Below are 12,377 nucleotides of genomic sequence, written 5' to 3' on the forward strand. Positions count from 1 at the left end.
TTAAGCCAATGACAACTGGATAACACAGCCACACTGGGGAAAAAAAAAAAAAAAAACTGAGTAACTCTGGAAAACAGTATTTTAAGCTATATATAAGGCTTAAAAGACAAAAACAAAGGTATCCATATACTGCATTCTACTTAGAATATTTTCTACTATTCAAGAAGTATGGTAGTAATTTTGAATATGTATACATAAATATTCAAATATACATACATACATACACACACATACTAGGACTGAACAAATTCATAAATATACTCTGGATAACGAGAGGCGGGCCTTCCATTGCTGGGAGAGAGGAGTTACAAGGGAATGGTGAGAATCCATCCACACTGTGGTAGTGAACCTGACCTAGATATGTCAGAATAAACTCATGTCTTTAGTACATAAACAGATACTGATATAGATGAGTGTATATGTACATGTGTGCGAGTCATTTATGTTCTAGGAAACAGCACTGTTCTTTCAGAGAGCTAAGAAGCAATAACACCCCAGTAGCAGGGAATTTCACCCAGCACCCATATCTTGGTTTCTAACTTCATTCTCCAATAAAAGGAACTAGGGTTTCCTGGAGAGAAACAGCTTATTCTGGGACTGAGGCAATGAACATATAAAATGTTCTAGGAATACTATGTAGTGCCAAAAATTAAGGAAGTGCTCAAAAAGTGATGAGGGTGTGTCAGAAGGACACAGGAGCCCGGTAAAAGGATCTCCCAATGACCAAATCTGGGACAATCACAGCAACCAAAAATACGGACTGTAGTGAATTCTAATGCATAGAAGAGAATGAATAGCCATGAATTCATTACTAACAAATCAAAGGAGGAGAAGGTATAGCTCTTCCTTATCCAAGTTCCAGTTAATAAATGCAGAAGAACAAAGGAAACAGAAAAACACCACATGCATATCCCACAGTAATAAGTGTTCCAGAAGGCATCGTTCAGAAATGCTAAAAATTAGAGGGTTAAAAAGGAGTGTAAGAAACAGGACCTCTGCAGGCTGCCAAAGTACCTTTTCACAAGATATTTTTTAATTTCAAAGGAAAAACAGTAACTTTACAAGAGAGAATCCTGGCAGACCCAACTGTAGCCAAAGATCAAGATATATCCCAGCAGTAATGAAACATATTGTCACCAAGTACTCCCTGATATCCTGAACTGAGAAGAAGGCAACATGGATTCTGTAATATTCTTGCATAAGCTAAATTTAATCTTGAGGAAAAACCAGGAAAATCCAAAAGTCCACCTACCAAGTGACCAATACTTTTCCCAAGTGTCAAAATCATGAAAGGCGAAGAAAGATTCAGAAACTGTCCCCAGACTGAAGAAAATTAAGGATCTCACTCAACAATATACAGTGGGGGATCCCAGACCAGAAAAAGGACATCAGAAAAAGGGAGATTGTTGAAATCTGAATAAACTCTGCAGGCTGCTTAACAGTATGATATCAGTATTAATTTCCTTGTTCTGAACATTGTACTATGGCTACTTAAGATGTTAACATTTCTAAAAGCTGGAGAAAAGAAATATGGGAAGACTTAGTTTTGCAACATTTTTTGGAAAGTCTCAAATTATTGCAACACGAGAAGCTAATCATTTTCTTTTATGCACCTGGTTAACAGTTGGTGGAGAAGTAAGTGAGCTGCAGGAAATACACTGCCAAGTCAAATTCTGGATCTGATATTTATCGAGTCACGTGACTTGAAGGTTGTTGCTTAGACTCACTGACCAGGATTTAGCCCTTCATCTCTGTGGCACTCACCATGACCCCCATTTTAGGGATGAGTCAGTTGAGGCAGGGCACATAAAGTGCTTATGACCTTGTATGTGATATTATTAGTACCATAAGGGATGAGGGAAGATCATTATGCAAGCAAAAATCACTTGTCTCAGTTATTTTTACTAAGAAGTTTCTCATCCAACGAGGAATCAAAGGAAGAGGAAGGGATGCGCTAAGAGGGGAAAAAAGAAAAAAGGAGCTAGAAGGAGCAGGCAATAATGGCTAGAGAGAGGAATGAGGGAGGTAAAAGAAAAATGACCTATAATAAAAGCTAATTTTCTGTATCATGAATAAGCCACTGAACAAAAAAAATAATGTAGGAACTACATCTCTTTTTTTCCCCTTTTTATACTGGGAGTTTCAAGACTATACATTCACACATATAGCTAACAAAGTAACTGCTGATGTAAAAATTGAATTCTGGGAGTTCCCATTGTGGCTCAGCAGGTTAACAACCCAACTAGTATCCATGAGGATACGGGTTCAATCCCTGGCCTTGCTCAGTGGGTTAAGGATCTGGCATTGCCAAAAGCTGTGGTGTAGGTCACAGATGTGGCTAGTATCTGGCACTGCTGCGGCTGTAGTGTAGGCTGGAAGCTGCAGCCCTGATTCAACCCCTAGCCTGCGGCCCTAAAAAGACAAAAAAAAAAAAAAAAAAAACTTTGAATTCCTTATATATTTTTTTTTTTTCTTTTCTGGACACCCCATGGCATGTGGGTTGCCTGGGCCAGGGATCAGATGTAAGCCACATTTGCACAACGCTGAATGTTTTTAATCCACTGTGCCAGGCCAAGGATCAAACCTGTGGCCCAGCACTACAGAAACACCAGCAATCCCACTGCATCGTAGTGGGAACTCCCTGTGTGATATTTAATCATTGCCTCATTACTAATCAATCATGATAACTGATAATGATGATGACAAATCCATTTCTCTCTAGAAGCCACCTCAAGTCTAACCTCTTATCTAGTACTATCCATAGAAGTATGGGTCACCCACCCTACCCAAGTTAGTGGTTCCTATGTGGAACCTAATTGCTGATAGATAGATAGATAGATAGATAGATAGATAGATAGATAGATAGATAGATAGGCAGATAGACAGACAGATAGATAGATAGGCAGGCAGGCAGGCAGATAGACAGGAAGGGATAGATAATTACAGACAGACCATCTTTGGATTTATGCATGCATATCATCACTGGAAAAGTCAGATAAAATTCTTGAGTACAGTGATATGCAACTAATATGAGAGTCACCCAAATAAAAATTACTATATTAGGAATACATTCATGTACTTATTTATTTACATAACATATTACTCACACACTCAGTGAGTACCATATTCTAGACACTGAGTTGAAACCAAGGAACAAAACAAATTTGCTTGTCCATCCAGACCTTTTTTTTTTTTGTCTTTTTAGGGGTGCATATGGAGGTTCTGAGGCTAGGGGTCAAATCAGAGCTTCAGCTGCCTGCCTACACCACAGCCACAGCAACACCATATCCAAGTCACCTCTTTGACCTACACCACAGCTCACGGCAATGCTGGATCCGTAACCCACTGAGCAAGGGATCGAACCTGCGTCCTTATGGATACTAGTCAGTATCCAAACTACTGGATAGCTGCCTGCCTACACCACAGCCACAGCAACACCATATCCAAGTCACCTCTTTGACCTACACCACAGCTCACGGCAATGCTGGATCCTTAACCCACTGAGCCAGGGATCGAACTTGCGTCCTTATGGATACTAGTCAGTATCCAAACTACTCATTTCCACTGAACCATGATGGGAACTCCTCCTCTGTTAAGATCACTTTCTAATGCAGAAGACAAATAATTTTAAAATATATTATGGCAAGCTGAGATGAGCGCCATGAAGACAAACAAGGCCTGGTAAGAGGGGAGGGGTTGCGGAGAGGGGCTGCCTGAGCAGGAATAGTGAATTCACCTCTGGGGTGAAAGAAGGGCCATGTGTGTATGAGGGGGACGGGGCTCTAAATCAAGAAGCCTACAGTACAGCTGCCCAAGGACGACTGAGAACGGCACGCTGAGGAACAGGGAGAACACGTGCTGCTTGCACGTGGGCAGAGAAGCAGGAGCAGATGAGCAGGAGTCAGCAGCCCCATCGCCCAGGGGCTAGTCGGCCATCAGACACCATACATGTCCCCACTGGGAACGCGCACATATCACCACGGGAGGACTCAGATAAAATTCTTCAGGATTACACAGGAACTTCCAAAAACCCACGGAAAACCAGCCTCCTGTTTTAGCTCTGGAGTCCACCAGTTAGTGTGCCACGGGCGTGCACAGGGCTGTAAAGCTTGGCAAGGTGAGCCAGACGCTCCAGGTAAGACAGACATTTTTTCCTTGCTCTGTTTTTCTTGCCTTTCCCACGTGACTTTATGCTCCTTTCAGACACATCTCTGTTTGCGCAAAAGGTCCAGGGCGAGGTAGCGGGGAACAATGTAGCTTTCTCTGTTTATTTATAGGCCCAGGCCTCTTCAGGAAGCGATGCCCACAGAGCTCCATCATTACTGGAAGTGGCAGAGGGAAATGAGGCTGGAGCCAAGCCCAGCCTCTCAGAGCATCCAAACCTTATTTAAAGCTCTTTTGGAGCCAAGGACATTTTCCTGAACCAGTTCCAAACTAGAATGAAGATGCTGGTGCATGATATTTTTGCAAAATATGCAGGCTCAGGAATTGACAGACTTTACATTTACGTCAAACAAGAAGAACCATTTGAGAATCCTTTGCAGAAAGCTGCTGTCTGTAAGCCAAAAATAATAGCACAAAGAATAATAATAAAACAAAGCTGGCACAAAACCTTGTCTTCTTTTGGAGAGGGCCAATTTTTAGTTTGATAGCACTGACTCTTGGAACCCAAAAGGAAAATAAATTCCCACCCACACAATCTGCATTGTTCCTCTCCTCCTCGTGTTAATTTTATCTCACACCTCAAATACATACAATCATTTATTTTTTCCTGTTGTAACTGCAAGGTGTTTGTTCTACAAATAAGTGGTCTGCATCTGATTCCATAAACAGCTTCTTCCTAATGATGGCTATTTTTCAAGACTGTTGCTTTAACTAAATGTATAGCAAAGAATTAGATACATCTTCTTCCAATATTCTTTTAAGATAGGTGTATGTGTGTGTACACAGAGTCTTCATAACATGAAAACTAACTGCCCATTAGGTCTGTTCAAATGTGCAATCAAATATTACCATAAAGAAAAAATAATAATCGAACTTGTTTTGCTGCCTGTTGATCAAGACTAGAAATTCCATTTTTTATCTTCAGTCAAGGGCCACCAAAAAACTCATCCAATCCAAGAGACATTCAAATCAGCTAGTATTTTTAAAAACTGGATGGTAAATACAATCTCACCTGATACTTAATTAAACAACACAATATAAAATGTTCAAGCACACACGTATTCCTGGAATGCTTTAATTCCACCTGCTGACATGGAAGACCCAGAGCAAGAGAAAGAAAAAGGAGCTGACGAATTTGTGATTGCAACAGAAGCGCCTGCAGGGCCTGTCATACTACAGACTGCTGAGCCCCACTGCCAAAGTTTCTGACGCTGGAGGTCTGGGGTAAACATTCAGACCCCTCACGTCTAATACACTCCCACGGGATGCTGATGCTGGACCACAGACCATGTTCTGAGTCATGATGAGTGACTGGAAGGAAGAAAACAGGCGGTGAAGGGAAGATGGAGCAGAAATGCAGAAGAGCAGTGAAGAGGAAGGCAGGGCGCGGTGTGTGAATCCATCGCCGTCCTGGTCCACTGAGAGGGCCATCAATACATACACCCCCAGCCCCTCTGTAAGCAGGCCACACAGAAGCAGAACAATGACCTCTAGCAGACCTTCTGAGGTGGCTGATCCCTCCCCTTCCACAGCCCCTGTTCAGTAACTGACTCAGTCCTGGCCAATGAGAGGCAAGTGAAAGCCATGGGACAAGTGGAGCTTCTAGGAGAGCTGTCCCCCTGGTCTCTTTGCTCCTTTCTCCTTCTTCCTACCCATAAGGAGACATGAGCCAGGAGATGCAGCAGCCACTCTGTATCCATGAGGACAAAGGCATCCTCCTATGCCAGGTGGCAAAAGAATGAAAATGGGCCTGCCTGGATCATGAAGCCAAGGTCCCACCACACCCACCATGGTATCCTACACTGAGTTTTTGTGATGGGAAAGGCAAGAACATCCCTTTCCACTTAAATACCTGACTGTTGGGTTTTCCACTGCCCTCAGCCAAATGACGCCAACTAATATAAAAGCTAGCCAAGTGCTTATTAGGTGTTTGAAACTCTGATTGTTATGCATGAGTTATCATTTAATCATGCCCAGAATTCTCAAGTGCTCTGCTAAGCATTCAGAAATGCAGCAAGTTCCTACTTTATTCCAGTCATGGAAAGCACAGAACCTGAATGCAAAGGACTCAAAGGCATTTTTCATGGCACAGTGTTCCTGCTGGAGAAGCAAGCACAGCCTGTGCTGGGGAACCCAGAAAAGCCTCCAAACAAAACCTAGTGCTTGGAACCATCAGGAAGGCTTTCTAGAGGCAAAGACTCCTGAGCTCAATATCGAAGGATGAGTAAGAATGGAGATTATTCTTATGCATTCAGCAATTTCTCTCTGAATGCAATGAAAACCACAACCCAAGGGGAAAGAGGGGAAGAAAATGTTCTCTGGACTTTTACAGCAGTGACCGAACAAGGCGCAGCCAACTCCAAATGCATGCACAAGTGGAGGGGATGCTGGGTAAATGGTGCTAAGAAAAAAAATCTGCATTGGCAAGTCCGTCACAAAGAGCCATCACAATAAGGAAATCTGCCAACTGTCTGTGTCCCAAACTCACCATCACACCGGGCCAGAGCCAGGCAGAATTCATGGGGAAAATGACCCTGACACCATCCTTTGGCCAGCAAGGAGGTGTGAACGCGATCCTCTCATGATGACCTGTAAGAGGATCATGGGATGCCCATCACTAGGAAACCGCCACCCCACCACTGCAAACACTCTAGGGGGCCAAATTTTTCATGTGAAATGGCCCTGGGTTGGAACTGTCCAAAAAAGAGGGGTGATAACTGACAGAGAAGCTTAGGATGGAGAGGTGTAGAACTCCCTGGTCAAGGCAGAAGTGAGGAGAGATGCCTCATTCCACCCAGGTCCCAGGAACACAGCCCTTCTCAGGGAAAATGGTGCCTGCCTTGGGGCTAAGCTGAGCTCTGGCCAATTCTTTAGGCTTTTAGCTTCACTCAATGCTTCACTAGCCCTTAGAATATTAAACAAGACATCTCATAAATTATTACATTACAACAAAGGATTCCTTTATAGCCATTTTCATAAGGTCAGCCACCAAACAGTATATTTTAGATGGAATGTCTAGAGACACCAAACAAAAACTACTGGAACTGATCAATGAATTCAGCAAAGTAGCAGGATACAAGATTAACATTCAGAAATCAGTTGCATTTCTCTATACCAGCAATGAAATATAAAATATAGAATAGGAATATAAAAAATACCCTTAAAAATCACACTCCAAAAAATTAAATACCTAGGAATAAACCTGATTAAGGAGGTGAAAGATTTATAGGCTGAGAACAATTAAGCATAATCAAGGAAATTAGAGAAAGGATTCAAAGAAATGGAAAGATATCCCATGCTGCTGGATTGGAAGAATTACTATCATTAAAACAGCCATACCACCCAAAGTAATCTATAGATTTACTGTGATCCCTATCAAATTATCCATGACATTTTTCATAGAACTAGAAAAAACAATCAAAAAATTTATATGGAATCATACAAGACCCAGAATTGCCAAAGAAATCTGAGGAGGAAAAAAAAAAAAAAAAAACCAAGCAGGAGGCATAACTCTCCCAGACTTCAGACAATATTACAAAGCTACAGTAATCAAAACAGTGTGGTACTGGAATAAAAACAGACTTACAGACCAGTGGAACAGAATAGAAAGAAACAGCCCATAAATAAACCCAGACACCTACAGTCCATTAATCTTTGATAAAGGAGGCAAGAATATAAAATGGGGAAAAGACAGTCTCTTCAGCACATGGTGCTAGAAAAACTGGACACTTGCATGTAAATCAGTGAAACTAAAACACAGCCTCACAACATCCACAAAAATAAACTCAAAGTGGCTTAAAGACTTAATCATAAGATAAGACACCAAAAAACTCCTAGAGGAGAACATAGGCAAAACATTTTCTGACATCAACCATACAAATGTTTTCTTAGGTCAGTCTCCCAAGGCATTAGAAATAAAAACAAAAATAAGTCACTGGGACCTAATCAAAATTACAAGCTTTGGCACAGTAAAGGTAAGCACAAAAAAATGAAAAGACAACCTATAGAATGGGAAAAAATAATTGCAAATGAAGCAGCCAACAAGGGCTTTATCTCCAAAATATAAAAAAAAATGTATATAACTCAACAACAAACAACAATTACAACAACTGGAAAATAAGCAGAAAACCTAAACAGACATTTCTCTCCAAAGAAGACCAGATGGCCAACAGGCACACTGAAAAAGATGCTCAACATCACTAATTATTAGAAAAATGTAAATCAAATCTACGAGGTACCACCTCCCCCCAGTCAGAATTGCTGTCATTAATAAGTCAACGAATAACAAATGCTGGAGCAGGTGTGGAGAAAAGAGAACCCTCCTCCACTGTTGGGGGGAATGTAAATTGGTACACCCACTAGGAAAACAGTATAGAGGTTCCTCAGAAAATAAATATAGAACTACCATATGACCCAGTAATGCCACTCCTTGGCATATATACAAACAAAATTTTCATTCAAAAAGATACATGCAGGAGTTCCTGTTGTGGCTCAGTGGAAATGAATCCAACTGCATCCATGAGGGTGTGGGTTGGATCCCTGGCCTTACTCAGTGGGTTAAAGATCTAGTGTTGCCACAAACTGCGATGGAGGTCACAGACATGGCTCAGATCTGGCATTGCTCTGGCTGTGGCATAGGCTGGCAGTGGCAGCTCCAATTCAACCCTTAACCTGGGAACCTCCATATGCCACAGGTGTGGCTCTAAAAGGAAAAAAAGAAAAAAGATAAATGCACCCCTATATGTTCACTGCAGCACTATTCACAATAGTTAAGACATGGAAACAACATAAATGCCCACCGACAGATGAATGGATTAAGAAGAAGTGGTATATATACACAATGAATACTACTCAGCCATCAAAAAGAACAAAATAATGCCATTTGCAGCAACATGGATGGAACTAGAGAGACTCATTCAGAGGGAAGTAAGTCAGAAAGAGAAAGACAAAGACTTATGATATCACTTGTATGTGGACTCTAAAAAATGGTATAAATGAACCTATCTATAGAACAGAAAGAGAATCACAGACATGGAGAACAGACTTGTGGTTGCCAAGGGAGAGGGGGAGGGAGGGAGATGGACTGGGAGTTTGGGGTTGGTAGATGCAAACTATGATATTGAGAATGGATAAGCAATGAGATCTTGCTGTGCAGCACAGGGAACTCTATCCAATCACTTGGGATATAACGTGATAGAAGATAATACAAGAAAAAGAATGTGCATAAATATATACACTATATATATATATATATATATATACACATATGGCTGGGTTACTTTGCTGTATAGCAGAAATTGACAGAAAAATGTAAGTCAACTATACTATAATTTAAAACATTTTTTTTTTAAAAAAGAAAGTCTAGAGACATTCTATGAGAGAGAAAGCAATTTCTAGCCATGATCAGGGCTCAACACCTAATGTATGGTTAACTCTTAACCCTCGCTCTGCTGCTTTTATTTTATTTTTTTAATTTTGAGACATCAGTGGTTTATTGAACAGAGGGTTTTATGCTCTTGTTAGCCACATCTTTGAAATTAACTGCTTTTCCTAAATCAAACAAAAAGAGATGCATGCCAATGAAAGAACGACAGTCTGAGGGAAAAGGCGAAACTTCTGAGTATGCCTTTTCTACAAAAATTAGAACTAAAGGAGTTCCCGTGGTGGCTCAGTGGTTAATGAGCCCGACTAGTCTCCATGAGGATGCAGGTTTGATCCCTGGCCTCACTCAGTGGGTTGCAGATCTGGCATTGCTGTGAGCTGTGGTGTGAGTTGCAGACGCAGCTCGTATCCCGTGTAGGTGTGGCTGTGGTGAAGACCGGCATCTACAGCTCTGATTTGACCCCTAGCCTGGGAACCTCCATAGGCTGTGGGTGCAGCCCTAAAAAAGAGACAAAAGACAAAAAAAAAAAAATTAGAACTAAAATAGAACCTGGGAGAAAATACATTTTTCCAGCAGACATGCTAAAACTCTGCAAAGCTCTGGTTTATGATACTTTTGAAAGCAAAGATCTTATGCCCACAACAGATTCAGCTATGGACTGCGTAATTGTCTCAGCATTGTGTTTTATTTGTTTTTGAACCTTAATAACAAGAGAAATGCTTTAGAGACTAACATTGCATTTCGCCCCCCCCCCAGCTATGCTACTGGGCAACATCAAACCCAGCTATGTTACTAGATGATATAAAACCCAACTATGTTACTAGATGACATCAAAATTTTTTCTTGCTAAACAAGGACTTCTTAAGTGGTGCTGAATTCAAGTCATGTGCGACGGCTCTGTTTCTGCCATGACCAAGTGACTTCCCATATTCATCACTCACTGTCTCGGGCACAACAGCAGTACTCTCCCTCATGAACTGGGGCAGCCTGAGTGTATGTGCTATTTATGTGTTTGCATATCTGAGGATCCAAAGACAAGTTCTAAGAACAGTAAGATACTGGAATGTAAGTAGACTTTAATCTTTCACATTTAAAGTTTAAAGCTATAATTTAACATAATAATTTTCTACCAATGATGTCATTTACAATGTGCCAGCAACCATATATTATGAGTCTTAATCCTTATAAAACCTGGCAAAATCAGCATTATTGTCCCTCTCTTAAAAGAGAAGCCAACCCAAACCAAGATACAGAAAGGTTAATCCCCTACCCAAGATCATACAGTGAGTAATGGAAAAATGGGAATGCCACTCAGGTGGATTTCATTCCAAAGTTCTGATTTTTCACTGACATTTCATAATCATCTTTGTCAAGGGTCGGCAAACTGCTGCCTTGGGCCAGCACACACCACATAAGAGGGGGTGGAATTGCGTCTGATCTTCCTAGTACCCAGCCAATCAGCCACGGCCAATTACCTAAAGGCTCAATTACCCACTGCTCAAACTCTGCAAAGGAGCAAAGAAATCTATTATATGCAGAAAATCTTCATCCTAATGAAATTATCAGCTTCAAGAGGAAAAGGAGTTGTAATTCAGACGTGGAAAGCAGAAGTATCTGATGGCTTATGGCATTACAAGATTCCATTCTGCCTGTGAGAGAAAAAAAATTCTGTCGGCATGTTTTATGTGTCAGATGAAAATTATATCACCCAGTAGGGCCTGTCTTACATTCTAGACATGAATGGTTTTCTGTGGGAAGGAGTTCTTTTCAACCCAGTCATGATGGATGCCTTGCCAAGAAAGCTCTCTCTCTTCAGTGATATTCAAAGCACAAGTAGCAACAGGACGGAGGTGGTTCTGTCCCAGAAAGAAGAGCCGGGCCTGTTTTATTATCAAGAGATGAAAAACAAAAGAGTATCTGTGCAACCAAATCATGTTGTGGAAAATCCAAGAGTAACATGTCAATAAACTGGTATTTGTAGGTGGAATTAAAAACACAACAAAACAAAAAGATCAACTTAGGTACGTGCTTCAGCTTCACCAGGGGCTGTTTCAGGTCCTGGGTTATAGAAGGGCCTGTGCATCGTTCTGCGCTTACTGAAACAGCAATCAGAATTCATTACAGTCGGTATTTATGTCTAAAGTTCTGTTTCATTTTCCCCATGCCCTTACCCCAGAAAGTTCACTGTGAAATTATTCTGAAATCCGGAGAGCACAAAAAGCTTTCCTGATGGAAGACAGGAAGCTCCTTTTGACCTTGTGGATGGCACGTCCGCCTCCAACACCCTTTGCAGACAGGCTTGCAAGCTCCCTGCCTCTTCACAGCCTGCCCCTCTCTCATTGTTGTAGCTTCACCGCTCTCCGTCCTGTCCCATGAGGACCAAATCCCAGTTGTGGTATATATGCCCCTGACCATGGAAGAATATGCTATAAGATAGTCAAGGGTCACAACTCTGGACAAGCTCACAGAGGGATTTTTTTTTTTTCTCTTTTTAGGGCTACACCTGAGGCATATGGACCTTCTCAGGCTAGGGGTTGAATCGGAGTCGCAGCTGCCACAGCAGCCACACTACAGCCACAGCAACTCGGGATCTAAGCCACATGTGCAAACTACGCTGCAGCTTGTGGCAATGCTGGATCCTTAACCCACTGATCAAGGCCAGGGAGTGAACTGGCATCCTCATGGATACTAGTCAGGTTCTTAACCTGCTGAGCCACAACAGGAACTCTGACACAGAAGCATTTTAAAGAGCTCCTCCTCAGGGCACTTACTGTCTTCTAACACAGCATGTGATTTACTTGTCTGGTCTTGCCAGGCGCTGTCGCTCCCT

Source organism: Phacochoerus africanus, chromosome X, assembly GCF_016906955.1.
Source record: "Phacochoerus africanus isolate WHEZ1 chromosome X, ROS_Pafr_v1, whole genome shotgun sequence".
NCBI classification, from domain to species: Eukaryota; Metazoa; Chordata; class Mammalia; order Artiodactyla; family Suidae; genus Phacochoerus; species Phacochoerus africanus.